Genomic DNA, 18,960 nt, shown 5'->3' on the forward strand with positions numbered 1-18,960 from the left:
TGTTAATAGAATTAATGCGAGGTACTGAGTGCTTTGGCTTTAATGGAGCCTTTACATCTTTTCACTTGTACTCTTTTCAGCTCTCTATAATGTCAGTAGTTATATTTACTTGCATGGAATGTTGTGTTTTCAAGTCAGGTAGTCACAAAAACATTGTGACTATAGATGAGGGCTATTTCCTGTAAAAGTGCCACGCTCTTAAACGGGTATAACTCTGACAGTTTCAGCGAGTCCATTTCAGAAGTTGGTAAAAATAACATCAGAGCATGTAAAATGTCATTAAAACCATACTTGCTGCAAATAAAATGATTTACCACTGTGCTGTAACTGCATGATCATGCTTGTCTGATCACAAAATGTGTGTCTGCATGTGCGCACAGTGTGTGTTGGGCTGGAGAGAAATCTATCAGGGTGAAGAAGTAAGTATTCCTCACCCTGGGTGTGAAATTCATGTAGGTCTGTGATGGTTTGTGCAAATGGAGTGAGGGCACAGGCTGTGAAAACCTAATGCAATTTGATTAGAAGTTAACCGCAAAGCAATATTTTTCCTGCCTCAATGCGCTGAGAGAAAAAGAGAACTATTTGCTTTTTTTCCATGTGGGTGAAAGTGAATGAGACTGACTGATGACCAAGCCTGGAGCATGGTGTTCAATTACCAAACAATAACATCTTGCTCATAATTGGGATTTCAGGTGAGCTGGTCAAGGACTAAATATTGAAATAAACAAAGACAACAAAGCCAAAATTCTTGCAACCAGAAAATCTACAGTAAACCTGTGAGCAGGATATGCTAAAACTTCATGTCTTGCTTTTTCTTTCTAGGGGAATAAATGCAGCTGAGGCTTGTTTGGATTTTGTATTCACAGGAGAGCGATTTCAGTCAGTCCCCATGACTGGAGAAAGAGATTACACACGGAATAATGAATTACATCACATTGGAGGAACTGTACCAGCTCCTGCTGTCTTTTATTTGATGAAAGAATAAGCGCTCCTATTTTGACATCTTGTGACACTGCTCCTGCTATGAGCATAGAAACAAGCACCCATGTGTTGCTACGGACTCGGGTAATGGAAGTACACATTCTTGACATTCAAGGATGCTGCAGACAGGAAATCCTTTTTTTCCCCCCACACATACATGTTGCAGGTCTGCTCTAATTATCATAGGTGTGTTTCATGGATAAAAATAATTAAATTCAGCTTTTCTGGGATGAACAAAATGACAACACTAACCAGAACTGGCAGTGCAGCATGAACAGGAAATAGTTCTCATTTGCAGCCCCGCAGTCATCAGTTCTCTTCTCCATTCCCTCATTTTCACCGGGTGGAAGCAACAAATATGGCACAGGTTAATTTGGCTCCGCTCCAGCCTGTGACAATCAAATTTCTCCCCTATCCTGTTGAGGTGTCGCACCCCCTTCAGAACTGCTCCTGAGAGGCAGACGAGTGATTAGTCTCCTACAGATCGAGCTTTGGTAAACTGTGTCAAGCAGCGAACACAGTGACCCTGACATTTTCAGCATGGCCAAGGGAGGGGAAGATCCACTTAATGGCCAGTCCTGTGCCGCCCAGCAGCCCCACTTTGGATCGATAATTGCTTCATTAGTTAATCTGATTGAGTGTGTGAGCAGCCTGTAGTCGATGCAGAGTTATCTCTCTTTCTATGAGGAGTCTGTGTTTTATTGATTTCATTGTTCTCTGTAGAGCCTAACTTTTCCCCTCAACTAATCCTCACATTTACACAAAGAAAAGGAGAATGGATCTCTTTGTTTGAGCACCTCCTGCCATCTATACTTCACTTATATTAAAGGTGATCAATAGAAGATGCTTCTTGATAGCATCAGTAAAACAAATAAGGAGACCAAATGTCTTATGTTGTTATGTTGCTCATGGTTTGAAAGGCCAACTGTGCCAAAAGTGTTGCAGAAACACAATCTTATGAATATTCCTAAACGTAATGATAGACATTGTGTACAAACTGATTCTTTATCGCAAGTTAGGTGGTCGTGTAGTAGGCTATCTTGTGCAAGTTAACACACAGGATCTTTAAACCTGCAGCAACTGTAAAACAAGCTGTAAACACAACACTGACACCTTAGAGCTGGGGTACAGAACTTTTGTCTCCCCCTTCTGGCAGTGAGAGTAAAGGGGGGCTCTCGGCTGTGATTGCCTGACATGCAGCACGATCTCATGTGCACCCTGAATGACAGGCACACAGAGAGGGCTGGTAAGAACGGATATGTTTTGACGGTCCACCGGGATTTGTCCAAGTAATAGCCGTAACCATCACTGGCCATAACTTTCTGTTGTGGCTGTAAAACGGTGGATAAATTGTTTTGAGTGTCACACAACCCCCGCAAAATTACTTGTTTCACCATCAGAATTTGATCCCTGTGGTCCGATAACATTTGGAAAGTCTAGAAGAGCTGCACAATTAACGGCCAACCAGCCCGGGCGGGAATGTCATGCCCGATATGACATTTAAAAGTTCCATATCCTGTAAAATACAAAGATTTATCTAGCAGTGATAGGTTTAATCAGGTTGAACTTGTTTGGCAAGGGCTTAAATGTAACACGTGATGTTGATTATATGTAAAAGTTCCGCACTGCAGGTTTAAGAAGTTGATATAGCGAATGTGTTAGCAAACAGTTGTCTATTTACACATTCAGCAGATACATAGCAACATTAAGATTCATATGGAGTCATGTTTGTGGCCTCCTGATGAATGTAAGTCCAACATTCACTCAGTTAAAGAACCAATATTTGGTTCTTTAGCTGCTAATCGATACACTGTCATCTAGTCGCTAACTTTGTCTTTCTGCCGTTTGATGCTGAGCAGGTAGTGTACAGTGGGTCTTTTGTGCCTTTTTGCTGAAAACACCTGCCTGTATTTAGAAATGATGCTGAGAGAGCAGTGAGAGTGAACTAAAACAGTAAAATTGTGGCCATAAAACCAAAACAATGAAAGATGTTAAAACGCTTCATAGAGAGGAGCAAGGGGGAGTGCTAGGTGATGATTCTCTGTGGGTTATTCATTGCGAGCGACTCATTTCACACACACGCAGTCATATGATCCCTTGTTAACATAAAACCTTTGATTAGTGCAGCTTTAAGTCCTTACTCTCCGTGTTATAACTTTTTAACAAGCTTAAATGGTGTTTGCACATTGAAGTTTGCCTTAATATTGCAATAGTGTTGACTGATGCTTTCTTGCCATGAGCAGGCAACATTATTTCCTTTAATGGGTTTGCATGTTCTTTAACACTCTATTGACAAATCTGTTAATAATAGTAGAGGCCGTAATATTAGTCAGAGAAATAAGCAGGGACTGGAGGGTAGTAAACAGTGCTATAATATTGTATCAATTATAATGGGAAAAAAATTAGTTTTTGCCATACTGGTCTCCCCCTAAAGTGATTTTGAACATATTAAGACATTGAAAATATTTCATGGTCACTTTTAACCTCTTAATACCCCAGATTTGAACTTGTTAAGACAATAAAATTTAGCTTGTAAAGATACTGTGAAATAACACACACAAGAAACTTTTTTTTGGCCACCCTGTGTGTGATACTCATGTCATGAATGGTCAAAAGCATCTCACTGTATTTGCACTTCTGTCAGTGCTAAATATTTTAAGATAATTTACCATTAACCTCATGTCACAGTGGTGCAGATATTCTGTTATGAACATGTAATTGTTCTTTCTTTGGTTTAATGTCATATTGTATGTCTTGTCACCTTGTGTGCGGGTTTTTATCCTGTGTGTAGTCGGTTAATCCTGTATTGTGGAACTGTCTTGCAGCATGTCAGTGCAAATTTACCGAGACAAATTCCTTGTGAAACCATTGTGCTTGGTGAAAGAAAGCGAATCCAACAGGCCTACAACCTGTTGGGAAGATGCTGCAGAGGACTAGTGTTTAATAAAAACCCTGAGAAGTTTCTGTAGTCTCATATAGATGTATAAATCACCATACAACATATGATGTGGATCATCTGAAGAGAAAATATCATATTACATTCATAATGGGGTGACATAAACAAGGCATACATTCATGTATGATGAAAAATATTTGTTGTATCCTGACATTTAGATTGCAGCTTCGATATTGGCACAGTCTGCAATGATGATTTTGACATTTCTATATCTGTTATGTTGCTGAACAGATTTTTGTGTCTCAATACTTTCCCACCAAATAAGGAGACCAAGTATTAACTGTAAAGATCACGTCAAGTCACTGGGATTGTTTGAGGAATTTATATTAAAAAGAAAATAAACCATCCCAGCTGATTGTGGATAAAATGTGTGGGGGAGAATCAATTACTCCGAGGGCTGGGGGGAAAAATAGAGTTCAGATGAATTACAGGTGAAATGCTCACAGCCTTTTCTCCGCCTGCATTCCGCAAAGTATGCAGCTGTTGGTGTGTGATATATTCGACCCAGTCTGGCAGGCTTGGCTGCTGGTTGTGTCTGTTTTCCTAAATTACCTGGTTGTGAATGCATAAATGTAATTCATTGGCAACATGAAAGGCAGAGAAATTATTCATGAAGATGTAGACCAGTCTGCTACAACTCAGGCATCTGTCAGCTGTCAGTATTGTTTATTTCTCGCCTCAGCCTGAAAGTATTTGTTGGTTTGTCAGTTAATGGCGGCTCGTTGCCGGTGGAAACGGCAGAACTTAGATGCTGCCTGCTTCAGGCGGATGCTTTGAACAACAACCCAGGATAAACACAAATGGCAGATTCTTGTTATCCCTTTTTAATATGTCAGTGGATCTTTTGGGAATACTTCTTCCGCCACTTTCTTATAATGTGCAACAACCAAATGTTCCATGAAATTAACACTTAAACAAAAGATAAGTCATGTTATGGCAATTCTGTTATGAGAATTAAAAAGTTCTAACTCCTCGCTGGGCTGGGATTTCAAAGGCAAAGTTGTTGGAATAATTTGTCTGTGCTCTATCATTTGCTGCTGATTTTTTTTTTTTACTATACAGTGGTGAAAGCAGGTTGACATTCTGTTCGCCAGTTAATCTTTAAAGCAGAAGGGGTAGATACCAGCAGAAGTGAGATACAATCTCTTGATATATTGGAGTGAAAAGGGCATGTCAAGAATATCAAATAGACGACAAAGTAATCAAATATAAAAGACGAAGAACTTTTATTTTTTTTCACCCACAACAGCTGAATCAGCTGGTGTCTTTTATGGTCTGGGAGTGAAGACTACTGGGATTTCATCTAAATGTAGTTTGTGCGATGTAGAAGAAAAAGAACTCAGCCACCGACACCTGTATGTTCAGATTTCTGAGCTTTACATACATTACAATAATCCTGCTCCTATTTTGCAGTTTCAAAATGTGTCACCACGAAGTGATGAGACTTTGGGAGGTTATTTGGTCAAATATGACAAATGTAGCTGTATGCATTTATTATTGTCACTGTTAATAATATATTTATGAAAGTATTTAATGTTATTTTTTAGTATTTTGCTTGGACTAATGGCACATATTGTACCACAGAACAGGAAAACACAAAACAACACAGAGCAAAGAAATACAGTAAAAATACCATAAAAATTTAATGAGAAGCACCTGATCATCTTGTCTGGATGTGACAAACTGTCTCTTCTTCTTCTTCTTCTTGAGTTTAAAATAATCCCATTTGTGAGCAGGTAAGGATTTCTACATACTGATCCCCTTAACAGAGAAAAACATTTAACAAAATAGCAGCTTACAATTCCCCATAGATGCTGCTGAGTGACTGTCAGAAACCCAAAGAGGTTTCTCCATGTCACTGAGTGCCTGAGGAGCCTGGATATATATGCATTTATGTATAGATTTAATAACAAATTTGAAATGATGACATGAGATCTTATCTGCTTTTATATTATATTATGAAGCTCGATGTACAAGCGGCAAACAAGCTTGACATATTGTCTATCACCTTTTAAGTTGAACGTGTTGGCAAACAGTCATCTATTTACACGTCCAGCAGATACGGAGCGACATTAGCATTTATTTGGAGTTGCGTTTGTGTCTATCTGGCGGATGTAAGTCCAATATTTTCTCTCCTTTTAGCTCTGTTTTGGTCTCCACCAACTGAGAATAATATCTGGTTCTTTAGCCACTGAATGCTCGCTAACTTTGGTAGCAACTAGCTAGTGCACAGTGGGTTTTTAGAGCTCTTTTTCTGATTGATGAGAAGTATTGCTCCCCAATAGAGCTGTTACCACCTTCTGACAACAGAGATGTCTTTGACTTAAAGCTTTTTCTTGTTATAAGTTTAAATCTGCACCAGGCTTTCGTCTTCTCATTGCCTTTGTCAATCAAGCCTTCTCTATGCAGTGATATATTTCAGTTTAGCTTGAAATAATTGTCCAAAATAATCTGCATTAATCTCCAGTGAAGCTAGTTTGAAGTAAAGGAAGTAAACAGCTCCCCGACCTTCTCTAAATTCATGCTTGTCTCCAACAAAGAATAGGACAAAGAAGAGAATAGGTCTGTTATTCATAATTTCTGAATGCACTAGTGCTCATGGTCCTTGTGCTGGTCCCAACTGGTGACAGTCAATACAGATGTTATGTTTGCATTGTTGATATTCTTGCATTTCTTTGCTGAAATAATTGATTGGGTCAAGGTCCTCAGTGGTGAAGTAGTTTAATGCTTATTATTTTAGTCCTTAACTTGCAGTTACCAGAATTCTATGGTCGCAAACCATCAGATGGTTGATTTCTCCTCAAACGTGTCTGATTGCTAGATGTCTTAAGTGAATACTTTGCAAAACAATTATAGATGAGGCATCTTCCTGCAGTGATTACATCAATCAGTCTGAAATGCCAGGAACAGTTACCAATTATTTTGCAGAGCTGAATTATTTTGCATTACCTGAGGATTTTAACACAGCAAGAATGGTAACAAATTAAACATAATGAGAGATTATATTGCGCTTAATGACTAAAAATTTAAAAAAGCGTTTTACTGGAATCACTTTAGCTTTTTATTGATGCTTTTATTCATTGAGTTTTAATTCTTCCATTTTTTTCTTTCTTTCTGTCCTTTCTGTTGGAAAGCACTACGTAACTCCTGTTTTGACAAGCGCCACACAAATAAAGTTTACTTACTTACTTACTTCCTAATACTTGTTTGCATGGTGTGAAAGAGGCACCTTACAGGTGTCACCTCACACCGCTGCCATAAAGCCGGTCATTGTTTGAGGCAACAATGCGGATCCAACCCAGCCCTCAACAGTCCGACACAGATCTGATTAAAGACTGTTTAAACACAGGCGGTTGCACTGCAGAGGAGGGATAACTAAAGCCCCCTGACTCTGGAATGTGGAGGGATTGGGGTATCTTTGCCCTGAAGGTTTTTACTGGTACAATACCAGTCTGGGGCAGGAGCAGTGGTCTGTTTGTTGGCTCAAGCCAGGCTGACATTATCTCTTCTTTGCCCTCAGGCTCTGAGTGAGAAGCCATAGAGTTTATGCACACTGGTGACCTACGAGAACATAGTGCAATTAGCCACACCTACATTTACACCACACCTCCAAACAAACGGATGTTACCATAACAATCAGCACTGTATCTAACCAGTTTTCCCTTAACCTCATGCCGTGTCCATGACAATGCAGCTTCAGCTGCAGAGGGAGACAGCTGGGAGCAGCAGAGCTGGCTGCCGCTGTAGCTCAGGGTAGAAAAGGTCATGGTGTTTGGCATTGTGAAGTCTTGGGACTGTTTGAAACAATGCAAATGACTGAGAAATGTGCCTGAGGGCAGGTTGTGGATTTCAAAAACAGTACATATCTAAAATCTGGCCTTGCATACGTTGCCTTTATTTAGTGTTTACATGTTTTGCTCTGTTGTTCATGTTTACATTTAAATAACTGTGACGTGCCTTAGGTTATATTAACTTGTTTGGCTCGTGCTGGGTTTGGAAAGTGTACTTTCAATGACATTTTGTTGTTTTGGTTACTCTCTGCGTTACTCTCTGTGTGCTTTTTCATGGATTGATGCTGCAATCCATTGCAAGGTGGAAGTCGATAGTTCCAAGTCGGTATTCTCAACTTCCAATCTATGCATCCCAGTCTCATCTGCTCGGGAAAACATGGACGCCCACTGCAAACTGGTGTTTCGAGGGCCACGTAGATGCAGGGTTTCATTCCAACCCAACACTACAGCAGCTGACTTAACACATTAGCATGCTGTAAAAGAGACAGGAGGAGCAGGCTAGTACTGCATGCTTGCACAGACTTCTATGAAGCACAAATCAACTGGATGGATATAGCTACTACAAAGTTGTTTCAAGCACATTTCACAACACAAACACTACATAAAGTAAAAATGGATGAAAAGGTAATTCTGCTTACTGTGACGTCAGGTTTGTTTCTGTTGGCGAACTCAGGCTAGATGGATCTTGCCCAAGTTTCCGACTTGGAATTCCGACTTGAATGATCATTCCATTGCACTTTTCCTTGGTGGAGGTCATTTTTGTCCAAGTTCTGAGTACAATGGATTGCAGCATTATTCACTGCAATGTGATAAAAACGTTGAGATCGAATGAATCTCATGACAGAGGACTGCTTAGACCACTGGTTCAGACTCCTCCTTCTTATTCTGAAATTTCAACTCCTCAATCAGATCCTATTTAGGAAACCAATATGCAATTAATCTTGCTAAGCACTGACTGGATTTTTTTTTTTATCACTTTGGGTTTCTGTGTGTGAACTCGTGGGACATTTACAGGGTAGTTCATTACTTGACTGAGCTGGCATTTCCCTGCTCTGCTGCCTTCATTCTCTTGTGCTTACTTTCTCCATGCCTCATTCTAAACAATTACTCTTTGCAGCTAATTTCCCCCTTTGTAGTATGCATTTCATATGGAGATTAGTTAGCTGTGCCATTCAACCTAAACCTGCTCTGGTGAGACAGCTCTGAATTTCATGACTTCTTATTATGGAGGCTGATTGGCTCTAAATAACCTTTTTAAAAGTAAAGCAGTGGCAGCAAAACCTGATAAATCTAGACACAGATGGTGTTTATTAGAAATACTTTGACAGTTATGATGCATGCCTGTAATTTCTAAACAGTTAATTCAGCCATTAGTTAAAATTTTAAATTACAACCATTGATTGGACACCATTCACATACATATGTAACAATAAATCAGAATGAGAACTTTTGAATGAATATACTGTCTCCACACTAAAACTGACCCTTTAGCCCCTTCTTTAATTGAACTGCCCATTACTCCTGTCCTAAACTGAGTTTCAGGAAACTGAGTATCTGTTCTATGAGAGGTGAATCTTTTTTCTGAATCCAGAAGGACACTTCAAACTGGAAATAAATACCATGCGATATGAAGTAAATTGCATATAGTAATTTCTGTCTATGAATGATAGTAAAATATTTCTGTAAAGCAACATTGACTGTTGTTTTTAACACACAGGGGTCACAACAACCCTGACATAAAGCTGATATGACAAACATGTCAGCAAATAGTTGCCTATATTTACACATCCAACAAATACATAGCAACAACAGTATTTATTTGTGGTCATGCGTCTGATCACCTGAGGAATGTAAGTCCAATATTCACTCTTCTTGTAGCACTGTGTTGGTCTTCACCAATTCCTGGGGGAAATAAGTGGCTCTTTAGATGCTTAATGCTCCACTATACACACCAGCTAGTTGCTGACTGTCTGTCTGCCAAAGGTGCTGGGCAGATAGCTCTGTGAGTTTATCAGTGCTTTTTTCCCCCACATTGGAAACAGATCCCTGATGTGGCTGCAAACGATTTTGTAGAGAGGGAACCAAAACAGTAAAATTGTGAGCAACAATAACCTGAAAGACGCTAAAATGCTCCGTAGAGCTGGGGAGGGCTGTAGAGGAGTTATAATGCGTGTTGTCGCTATGATTGACCCCTTTCATATTATCCATAGTTTTTTTTAAAATAAATTGTTAATATAAAAATATTGACTAGTGCAGCTTTAAGTCAAATTAAAAGGATCTTCATATATGTACTGTGATATCCACAGTGCACAAACATCTGACACTAATTAAATAAACATTTCAGTCAAACTGATGCTCTCTTCACTTCCCATTCCAAGGCATGCCTTATATTACTGAGAACATTTAGGGAAACCTAAGTGTCTCAGTAAACCATTATTAGCTTGTCAGGCTGCTGTCAGGCTGAATCAGGAGGTGCAGCTTATCATGCACTGCAGAGAAAGTTTCTGCAGTGTCTGAGTCAACCATGCAAATATCAGTGTCATCATAAGCAAACCTAAAAAAAGACTCAACAGTCCTATTTTTAAAAGTCCTTGGTATGAAGGATAATATTTTGAGATATCTATCAAAAGCTTTGTTGCCTTTGCACTGCCCGTTACCGCTGCTAAATGTAAACCCCCTTCTGCTGTGTCCCTCACTGGTATTTCTGTGATAACCACATTTTCATAATTTGATTTATTTGTCAGTAATTTAACCAGATTAACCCTAAAATTCGTGAAAGGTCAAAAGCAGTACAAACAATCGTTTAAATTTGTATTTTGATCCACCCAGAGACTGCTTGCTGGTGCAATTAAGTGCAAGCAAATGCATTTGCAAAGTGGAACAAGATTAGCTGTCTCTAGTGAGGCTGGGCTGCTCTCATGGTTAATGGGCTGCTTACACCTCCTGTGAACCTGCCACGCCTCCAAACATGCACACTGAACACACCAGAACGTTGTTACTGGCGCTGAGTTTCTGCTGCAGATACCATATTATCATAGAGGCTTTTAAAGGATCATAGTAGCAGTTTTGCATCCTCCGTTCATTAGCGACAAATCGTTCATCCTTTGCATTACTGGTATTTTTCAAAGCAAATCATAAAATTGTAGATTGATTTCCCCTTCTCTTGCCAGCCATTATTTTCCAGTCATTTCAGTGCATTCATTTCATTGCACTACAAGTTGATTAAAATCAACTTGCAATGATCTGAAACTTGCTTGAGACAGGTAATCCATCAGTGTGAATGATTTGCTGCCTCTAATTCTGTCAATTATATGTTTTCACTGTGTGGTACTGCAAACCCATTGGTGCATTCAAGGATGATCTGATATCTGACATTTGACAGTTCAAGCCTGTCTCCTAAAAATTACATTTGAATACTACTAAATGGTTTTGCCAATAATGTTTTGGAGGAAACGTGATTACTGCTTGTATTATGGTCAAGACAATGTATGTTTTCCAGTCCAAGAAGTGTTACATTTTTATATACTGCACAGACTTTGACAGAGTAGGGTTTGCATCCTGCATCCTAAGTGTGGTGAGGTTTAGGCCACTAACTCTTAAGGTTAGAGGACAAACACAGTTTTGTTTTGACTAATGAAAAAGTAAGCACATCTTGTCTTGTGCTTCAAGTTACTGTTGACTTTCCCAAAATTTAATCAAGACCATAATTTTTCCCAAACTTAACCTCATGCTTTGAGTTGGCCAAACATAGTCATCAAAAATGAATAGGAAATTGTGGAAAAAAATAAATAGGCTCATTATCATCAATAAAGTGAAATCCGAGCGACATTATGCTTCTTTTTAATGGTGTTTTTCCATAACAGAGACTAAACGACCCACAACTGAACTTGCTGCTGTTGTACAATGATCTGCTTTTGTTTCCACTGTCCCCCGCCTGCTTTGGGGACAAGTTACTGGAGTTAAATTTCAGTTTGACACCCTTCAGGAGGTGGTACTAAATCAAGTGCCAGGTATTGGCGGGGGAGGGGGATTGGTTGCCGGGCTGTTGCTCATGACTGGTTGAGCAGCTGTCGCTCGTGATTGGACAAGCTGATGTGTTGTCACATTTTAACTACAACAAACACAACATTATAGAAATCACCACCATTTCAATTCTGTGTGTACACCAGCAAGCACTTTTTAAACTTTTTATACTGAAACACAGTGGAGAACACAGACTTTTTCAATGATGTACATCCAATTCTTCCCAGTTTGTAAAATACAGTGGAAAAGCAAGGCAGAACCAACCACCTTTGCCCTACAAGTTCTCAAAGGTTCAGGTTACAGGTCGTTAAGTTCCTGTAGTGGAAAATAGCTATATATGTTGTTGCTGTTCAAATTACAATATTAGTATACAAATTTCAATTGTGTGCTGATTGCAGAACATTTTTAATGCAAACAATGAACAAATCACACACTGTAATCATATTCTTGATTACACTGGATCTGGATATGCTGATTTTACAGCAACAATACAGCTCTTTTTGGCCGATCACTATCATTTCTCAGACATCAACTCTCAGACTGAGACTATCAGTGCCAATTTAGTATAAATAAAGACCAAACATTGCTTGAGAGGTGATAAGAAACACAAATTTAAAAAAAAAGAACTGTTCAGAAAAATTGTCTACAGTAATCTGAACTATACATAAGTTACAATAAGTGGCCTAAAATAATATTCAAAAATGCCTATATTTTCTTTTAAATATGTGCTTTTCACATTGAAATGGTTTATCTTACTCACTCCTCATGTGGGGAAATCGGCAATCCTACTGCATATTGTTGCAGTGCGTAGGGGAGATAGAGGTGAGGGGTAATGCAATTACTCACTGATGTCAACCCTATTTTCACGTCGAGTGTCTGTATGGATTGATAATGAGTAGGCCTGCCTATCTCTATCTCTAATTAGACAACCTCTTTAAATCTCCTTCGTGATGTATCCTGGTGTCCCTTTTCTACAGAAACAAGTCACATTTCATTCATCTTCCAGTAGCCTTGGCAACTGCCACGAGGATAACAAACCATTAATCTGCCCCGATACGTGGACAGCATAATATTCTGTTGACATTCCTGAAAACACCTGAGTGCCTCTGCTCTTTGTGATTTCTAATGTATGTTAACCATGAGACCAAAAGCAGTCCTTGGTCTGCATTGTCCTTTCACTTATCAGTTTCAGTGTTAAATGTTAGTAAGATAGAGTACGTGTACTACAGTTCCTCTATATGCAGCGGCTTTTGCAGGTTTAAACATCTTTACAGTGATTCTGCTGACAAAAAAATTTGCTTTGAATTTTGCTGCTCAAACACTTACATGTGTCTATTAAAATGTATCTTCTTTTAAAGGGAATATTTCAATAATTTGGGAAATATGCTTATTTGCTGTTTGCTCATAGAGTTAGATTTGAAGATCGATACCACTCTCATGACTGTACGGTAAATTTGAAGCTACCACCAGCAGCCAGTTAGCTTAGTTTAGCATAAAGACTGGAAACAGAGAGAAATGGCTAGCCAGGCTCTGTCCAAAGGTGACAAAATCCACTTACCAGCACCTCTAAAGCTCACAATTAACAGTGGTGGAAGTATTCAGATTCTTTACTGAGGTAAAAGTAGCAATACAGCAATGTAGAAATACTCCATTACAAGTAAAAGTCCTGCACTGAAAATTCTACTTAATTAAAAGTATACATGTATTAGCAGGAAAATGTACTTAAAGTATTAAAGTAAAAGTACTCATTTCATCCCTCTGACTGATATATTATTATATATGACATCATTAGATTATTAATACTGAAGCATCAGTGTGTAAGCAGCATGTTACTGTCGTAGCTGCTGGAGGTGGAGCTAGTTTGAACTACTTTATATACAGTTAGCTAGTTTAGTCCAGTGGTTCTCAATCTAGTGGTTCAGGCCCCTCCAAAGGGTCACCAGATAAATCTGAGGCGTCGTGAGATGATTAATGGGAGAGGAAAGAAGTAAAAGCAAAGTTCTGATACACAAATCTGTTTTCAGTTTCTGGAATTTTTCTCTCATCTTTGATTGTTGGTGAAATATTGAATCATTTGAACATTTATTGAAATTAAATCATGTGAGAAGTTTAGAGGGAAAAATCACTATTTGGTGGAGCTGTTAACAACTCATAGACATCTGAAATGTGACTCCGACTACAAACTGCTTTTTGTAAGACATCAAAAGCCAAAAAGGTTGGAAACCACTGGTTTCATCTTTAGAATGTTGTATTTTAAAAGCTTTTTATATTATCCATTGTGTCAAATGTTCTTCTGAAAAGTAACTAAAGCTGTCAAATAAATGTAGTGGAGTAGAAAGTACAATATTTCCTTCTGAAATGCAGTGGGGTGGAAGTACAAAGTAGCATCAAATGGAAATACTCAAGTAAAGTACAAGCACCTCAAAATTGTACTTAAGTACAGGTCTTGAGTAAATGCACTTAGTTTCCACTTTCCACTTTCCACCACTGCTGATTAACATGTCATATCTTGTTTGTTTACAAAAAGCTGTAGCTTAGAGGCATAAGAGGGTTGAATCGATGGCAGCTGGACTTGTTTGTAGATACTTGAAGAGACATCTTGCTCTGATTAGGTAAGTTCCCTGTCTGACAGGTTCTTCACCCATCTGTTGTATGTTTCATCCAGTGTGGAATTATCTTTCTTTTGCCTCCAGGTAAGTTCTTCTGCTTTCCCAGTGTTGCTGCCTCGTGACTAGGTTTTGGAATTTCCTTGTCTGTCATTCCTTGCTTTTGGCATGTTGAGATAGTTGTGCCTCCTCAATGAAATCAGTGACCTTCTCCAAGCTGCACTAGGCAGATGTGATTTCAGTGTCTGGAGTAAGCCAACAGCCTATTTATTCAAAACTTCAATGGTGAAATGGACCTGTCTCACTCTCTCATTCAGTAGCTGGTTCTGCGCCTTCTCTAGGATCATTCCTTTCCTGTAGTCTGTTTGATATGAGTCTCTGTTGTTGGTATGTCAGATTAAACCATAGGTGGTTTCTGTAGTCTGCAATTTTCCTGCCTGTCCTTTCATACTCCCGTACCACTCCGAGGAAGCTTAGAAGATTCTCAGTGATCCAGGTCATGGTTATCCAAGGCGGGTTGAATCGAGGGCAACTGAACTTCAAGTATCTACAACCAAGTCCAGTTACCCTCGATTCAACCCTCCTTGGATATCTCTGCAAGGAAGCGTGTATTTCCCAAAATGTTCAACTATTCCTTTAACATCCTGAATCCTACTTTCAGAGTTTTGGCCTTCATTCATGTTGGTGTCATTACATTTTATTCACAACTTCATTAATGAGAGCAAAGGGCCTGTAGCCATACAAGATCACAAGTTGTAAACAAACCCTCAGTTTTATAACATAATCTTTAAAGAGGCACTTCACCTATCAGTTTACTATGTGGAGTACTACTTAGCCTGTGAAAACAGTTATATAATGTTGTCTGTGGCTCTGGGGGAGCTTTCTGAAGGGTCTGATAGAGAGCCAAAGTCCTGAAGCCACTTCCGGTGTAGCTGCTTTTCTACTGTGACTCAGTGCAGTTTCTCATTTTTTTCATCTGTCTCTCTGAAAAAATTAAACATGTTGTTGGCGTTTATCCCTATTAATAAATTAGCACTACACTTAAGAAGCTGAAACCTTTGTGCCCTTATAAAATTTTAAGAGTGATTAATTTACTGGCCTACATAAAAAATAATATCTCCCATCGGAATTTACAAGTGCAGCTGCACATGTACCTCTAATGTAATGTTTACAGCTTTTTAGCTGTAGACTCTGCTGTCTGAACTATATTATTAAGTTATTTTTTAAAAAGTCACCTTGTCTAGACAAACTGAATCAACTGACTTACATACTGTTGGGTATGGTTATATCTCAGGGCTGTATTTTTAATCATTTGGATTATTATAAAATTTGTCCATATAAATTAAATAATTTTTGAATGAGGTTTTCTTACCTCTGGAGCAAAAGAATAGTTCATATTTCTATGAAACACAGAGCTATTGATGGAGCTATTGACCTACTACATTTACATGTGATCTGTGTCTGTATACATTATCTGGATCATGAGCCTCTGCATTTACATCTAGTATTGATATGCACTCTTGTTATCTTGATTCAAATCACATTGTGATCAGATCTCAATATGCAAAGGAGCTAGTTGGGGCTGATAGACTGATAGAAAAATCCATGTATTAGTTAAGTAGGTATGGTCATATGTATGTATATGTTTGGCGGCAGGGCCTTGAGGGGAACACTATAATAGACATATGGACATCATGGTCATCATGTGAACCGAGAGCTCTGTAAGGCTTTGTCTAGGTCTGTTAGAAGGAATCTGTAAACAACTAGAGGTGCCTCCCCAGGGCATCAAGGCCGTCAATATATACTAGTGACTTTCCTTTGTCTTGTCAGAATTCTCCACGGAGACTCTGCGTACTCTCCGTGTCTACAATATATGTTTGGTTTGGATTAAAGAGACGCTTGACTTCAACCAACCTCAGTCTATTTGGTAATTTTTACCTATCATTTTTGGTCCTTCGAGCCGGATTCCTGGATGTGCTTCTCGGCCCTCTTTCCAAACCGGAGCGGAGTAGAGTGCACGACATAGGTTACAAAATCTTTTTCCTGCTACGTTCAGAGATAAAGGCGCTTGCGGGCTGGAGAGGGTCCGGAGCACCACGGATTCCTTTGTGAGGTGAGAAGTTTGTCTCTTTAATCAACAATTGAGTTGTGTGAAAGGCCTGAATCTGTAAGTCCAGCCTCAAGCTATGTGGGAGAGAGTTTAGTGGTGATTTTAAACGGCTGTATAAGACTGGCAACCCTTGGGAGAGTGAAGGGAGAATAGGTGTGTCTACCTAGGTTAGAAGTGTGAAAAGTGTCAACCTAAAAAGACATATATAAAATATAAAATACAAAAAAAAAGGGGGGGGGGATAAGTAGTAGCTTACATCAAAACAAAACAAACAAAAAAAACAACAAGAAACAAATAACAAAAAACAAATAAAATATAAAATTAAAACAAAAAAAAAAAACTACAAAATTTTTCTTTTATATCAAACGTAGGTTGGGATCTTGTTATAGAAGGTAGTTATTAACAGTGTCTCAGTGAAATAACCAGACAAGGGTAACCTTACGGTGTCAACAAATTGTCTGGAGACTGGAAACCTAACGGTGACAACAAAAGTCTACATTTCACTGATTGTAGCACAATATGCTGCCAGGCTCACGGAAGCATTCAATGGACACAGTGGGCTGGAGCCGCGAATCGGAGATGGGGTTAATCCACGCTACGAGTCGCAGTTAACATCCCGCCTTCTGAGGGGTTTAAAACCACAGATTGCAAATTGGATAAAAAAACATCTGGTCGGATGGGAAGGAGAGCAGAGAAGGGTTATTCTCGCACATGCTAAACACGCTGAAAAAGTTCTGGAAAATAGAGACAAGAAACATAAAAAAGTAGAGGTGTTTTATAATGACGGTGAGAATGATGATGGTTGCTTTTTCTCTTCTGAGTCCCGCAGGAAGGAAATTATTTGCTATCGCTGTGGGAAAAGAGGCCACATCGCCAGAGAATGCAGAAGTCTCATGCCAGTTGCGGACACCAGGCGGGGCGGAGGTCAAGGCGGTGGTCGGGGCAGGAGAGGACGCAGGGGCCGTGGAGGCGGTCGGAGAGAGAAAAGAGAACATGATGACAGAGAGAAGGATGAGGGGCAGGACTTCTGACTAGCTTCCCCTGCAGGATCAGGTCATGCAATCACACACACACATACAGAACAGAAAACAAAACCTGAAGATGCTGACTATGATTCTGAGGAAGTGGAGGGATCAGAGGTTCTATCGCAAGGAGAAGTGCTAAATTTGGAATCTGTTGAAGTAATGTTAGCTGAGTGGGATGACAAACCTTTTGTGACTCTGCTGGTGAGGGGAGAAAAGTGTACCTTTTTGTGTGATTCAGGAGCTTGCTAAACTGTGTTGAAGAAAAAAGAGTTGCCTGACAGTATTTGGTTGACAAAATAAGAACTAACAGTAGTGTCAGCATCAGGACATCATGTGTCCGAGAGATTGACAGAAAAAACAAAACTAACTGATCCAGTAACTGGTTTTTCAGTAATGTTGAAAATGGTGGCCTCCTAGGTCGAGATGGCATGGCAGCATTGCAACTTGGAATCATGCCAACTGACAAAGGGGTTGTGGTTTTACGAAAAGCTCAGTCTGATTGTATCTTTGTGATTGAAGATAAAAACAGGCCACGGTTTTGGTATAGCATTGACCCTGTTACAAAAGGCCCAGCAGCTATCACTGCCGAACTGAGGAGAGAAGCGGCTAGTATAACTAGGCCAGGTAATGAAGTTCAAAGGGAGGGTGACGTGTGTGTTTACACACTCAAATTTCGAAGCAGGGCCAGACCCTGCATATGAGGAGACTTTTTTTCGGTATCCCAATTACCGACTGACTTTGACCTCACTGTACTGGGATAAATTGGGAAATGTGGGGGTCGCAGTAAAAGGGGATGAGCAACTGGACAGAGTGTACAGAGGTCATTCCCTGCCCAATATTGGTCTTGCTAAGGCCCCTAGGACGCACTGGACGGACGTCGGTGCGTTAGTGGAGTTGGGGGAGAGGGCCTTAAAAGGTTGGGTGCAGCATGAGTCAGGGGGGAACGGTGTGTTTTTCCACCAGAGACACGGTCTGTACAAGAAGGCGCTGAATTGGGTAACAGTGGGAGCAGCCACCACTCATTTGCAGCCCTCTTTGTGATCATTGCAGGGCAAAGTGTATTTGTTGACAGAGGAGCAGGAAAAAGAGTTAGAAGAGTTACCTTCTGAACTGTGGAGTACAGGGAAAGATGGTGATATCGGGTTGTTACGTACTGCCACACCTGTTACCATTAAACCTAAAAGCTCTTACAGACCGTTTGTCAAACAATATCCTTTGAAGCCGGAAGCTGAGGAAGGTATTTCAGAAGTGATAGACAGTTTGATAAAACAAGGGGTTTTAGTTGATTGTCCTGACTCACCCTGCAACACACCAATTCTGCCTGTGAAAAAACCTACTTCTGGGTGGCGTTTAGTAAATGATTTACAAGCTGTGAACTGAGCTGTAGTTCCACGAGCTCCAAACGTGCCAGACCCCTACACTCTTTTGAACAACATAAAACCCACTAATGTTTGGTATTCAGTGATTG

General features: G+C 39.7%; 1 long non-coding RNA gene across 1 annotated transcript; it reads right to left on the reverse strand.

The window, feature by feature from the left end:
* Positions 1 to 7,989: 7,989 nt before the first annotated feature.
* LOC121899544 lies at positions 7,990 to 9,824 on the reverse strand. The gene is made up of 3 exons (XR_006096741.1): positions 9,570 to 9,824; positions 8,367 to 8,498; positions 7,990 to 8,201 (listed from the first exon to the last, which is right to left on the reverse strand). It is a non-coding gene; the product is annotated as an uncharacterized LOC121899544 (long non-coding RNA).
* Between the last annotated feature and the right edge of the window lie 9,136 nt (positions 9,825 to 18,960).

This window comes from Thunnus maccoyii, chromosome 6 (assembly GCF_910596095.1).
Source record: "Thunnus maccoyii chromosome 6, fThuMac1.1, whole genome shotgun sequence".
Lineage (NCBI taxonomy): Eukaryota > Metazoa > Chordata > Actinopteri > Scombriformes > Scombridae > Thunnus > Thunnus maccoyii.